The sequence below is a fragment of the Erpetoichthys calabaricus genome, chromosome 6 (assembly GCF_900747795.2).
Source record: "Erpetoichthys calabaricus chromosome 6, fErpCal1.3, whole genome shotgun sequence".
In the NCBI taxonomy this organism is placed as follows: domain Eukaryota; kingdom Metazoa; phylum Chordata; class Cladistia; order Polypteriformes; family Polypteridae; genus Erpetoichthys; species Erpetoichthys calabaricus.
In genome coordinates this window covers 202,888,705-202,890,949 of record NC_041399.2, presented here as the reverse complement: position 1 = coordinate 202,890,949, position 2,245 = coordinate 202,888,705, and the positions used below count along the sequence as shown (strand labels likewise).

Here is a 2,245-nt window from a genome sequence, read left to right as displayed (position 1 = left end):
ATGCCGTACTTCCCTCTCTACAATTTCCCAAGCACTAAGCATCTCTTTAGTTGTGTCCTGTGTATGGGTCAATGCTTTCACCTTTTCAACTGACAGATTTTAGGCAACGTCCGAGGTCTGAAAGACTTGTCACACTGGACGGAAGTGAAGTGTATTCTGGGAAAACTAAAAGGCAAGGTTTTGTACAGCCGGTCTGTTTGGAGCTTAGTACAGCACGTGATTTCCATAGGAATCAACCTTGAGCTTGTATTCTGAAAAACAATGTTAGCCATTTTTCTTGCGGACAGTAAGCCAGTAAAAAATGTTTTCTCCTGTGTGAAACCAAGTTGATTGTTCACTAACAGTCTTGTTCTTCATATGTGCTGCTTGAGTTTAGCCTTAATAATTCCTTCCTTTAATTCGCTTCTCGGCCTTTTGGCTAAGATCAAGTGTAGTATCTGTTCTTATCAGTTTTATATCTGATACGTCCCCTATCTGAGGATCATATATTACATAGATTTTTGGAACAGGGAAATGGAATAGGGGCTTGCTCCGTCCACTCCACACATCGGCCTGGTAGTGCAGTTAGGTGGAGTGGTGGCTCTGAGGCTAGGGATTTGCACTGGCAATCAGAAGGTTGCCAGTTCGAATCCCGTAAAATACCAAAAGGAACTCTGCTCTGTTAGGCTCTTAACCTGCAACCGCTAAGCGGTTTGAGTAGTGAGAAAAGCGCTATATCAATGCAACGAATTTTTAATTACCAGGAATGCATGTTGAGCTTACTGGCTTATAGTTACTTGGATCTGCCCGACCTCCCTTTTCATATAACATGATGATATAAGGAGTGGACTGTTGACCAGAGTCAGAAAAGGGAGATTTATTCTATTGTGTTTCAATGTTTCATTGTAATAAAACGTGAAAACTTTTTGAAAGCAATTTTGGTAGAAAGGCATACTTTTATTATCCCAGAGTAATATTTGCTAGGCCCACGAATTTAGAAAACACAAGACATTGTTACACAGATACAAGAAATAAGGCAAGAGATAACAAATGACTGTCAATCTTCTTATATGATACGCCACCATGGCTGTCCGTTTGTCGGTCCAGGATTTTAAATCACCTGTAGCTCGCAAACCGTTTGAACTATTGACCTGAAATTTGGTACACATGTACTACGTGACGTCTACTGTCTGCTTTCGGGGTGGTGATTGACCCCCAAGGTTATTCCTCTTTTTATTTTTATTTTATTTTATTGTAGAATCAACTCTCGGCAGCAGCCAGCAGGGCAACCGTGCGGTGCATGCGAGCGCCGTTCTCATTCCCTACCACCTTCGCCGTCACTTCCCCTACCTCTTCATATCTTAAATCATTCTTGAGGAAGACTGAAGACTTAAATGAAAAATGAAAGTGAAAGACTTAGGGTGGAGAAAAGAAGAGCTGCTCAGGAAGCAGCAAGCGCATCAGCCTCTGAGCAAACGAATGGTAAACGTACAGAAAAAGAAAGAGGAGGAAAACTGGGAATGCTCATGTCAAGTGTATTCACTGCATGTTATTGTGTAGTGCGCCATTACTGCTGTTATAATAATCACACACACCAATTACAATTCTGTGATAAGAATATTTCATCCCAGCAGTCAACAATAATAATTCTACATGATTACCATAACTGCTACAAATTAGCATGTTTGCAGTTCAAATGCCACATGGGTTCGAGTGGCATCCCAACCAGGAGAAAGGTTGGAGCCAGACCTGGAATAGATGGCCAAAAGGGATGGACGGACAACCCATCAGTTGTAAAACATGCTGCAGGGGATGCGTTACACCCCAAGGACACTTGATGGCAGTGGCCCTGGATATCTGTCCCCAGTATGGAACCAGTAGGCAATTTTGTGGGAAATGTAGTCCAACAATTGTTAAATGGGACTTGCATATAATAATAATAATAATTCATTACATTTATATAGCGCTTTTCTCAGTGCTCAAAGCGCTATCCACACAGGGAGGAACCAGAAAGCGAACCCACAATCTTCCACAGTCTCCTTACTGCAAAGCAGCAGCACTACCACTGCGCCACCTGTGAGGACATATGACCTGGAAGTGCTTCCATCGGGCAGTAGCACTGGCACCAGGAGTACTCCCAGGTCCTTAATAAAAGGTGAGTCGGAGCTGGGAGGATGTGGAGCAATGCTCAACTGGAGGAGGGCAGTACGGTGGTGAGAGAAATAGTGAGGAGAGGTATGATGGAGAGAAATGACTTGTGCTACAC

The 2,245-nt window shown here is 43.0% G+C and overlaps 1 non-coding gene across 1 annotated transcript; it reads left to right on the top strand.

Moving 5' to 3' along the window:
* Nucleotides 1-398: 398 nt before the first annotated feature.
* On the top strand, nucleotides 399-587 carry LOC114654002 (U2 spliceosomal RNA). Its single transcript, XR_003716649.1, has one exon. It is a non-coding gene; the product is annotated as a U2 spliceosomal RNA (small nuclear RNA).
* The last annotated feature ends 1,658 nt before the right edge of the window (nucleotides 588-2,245 follow it).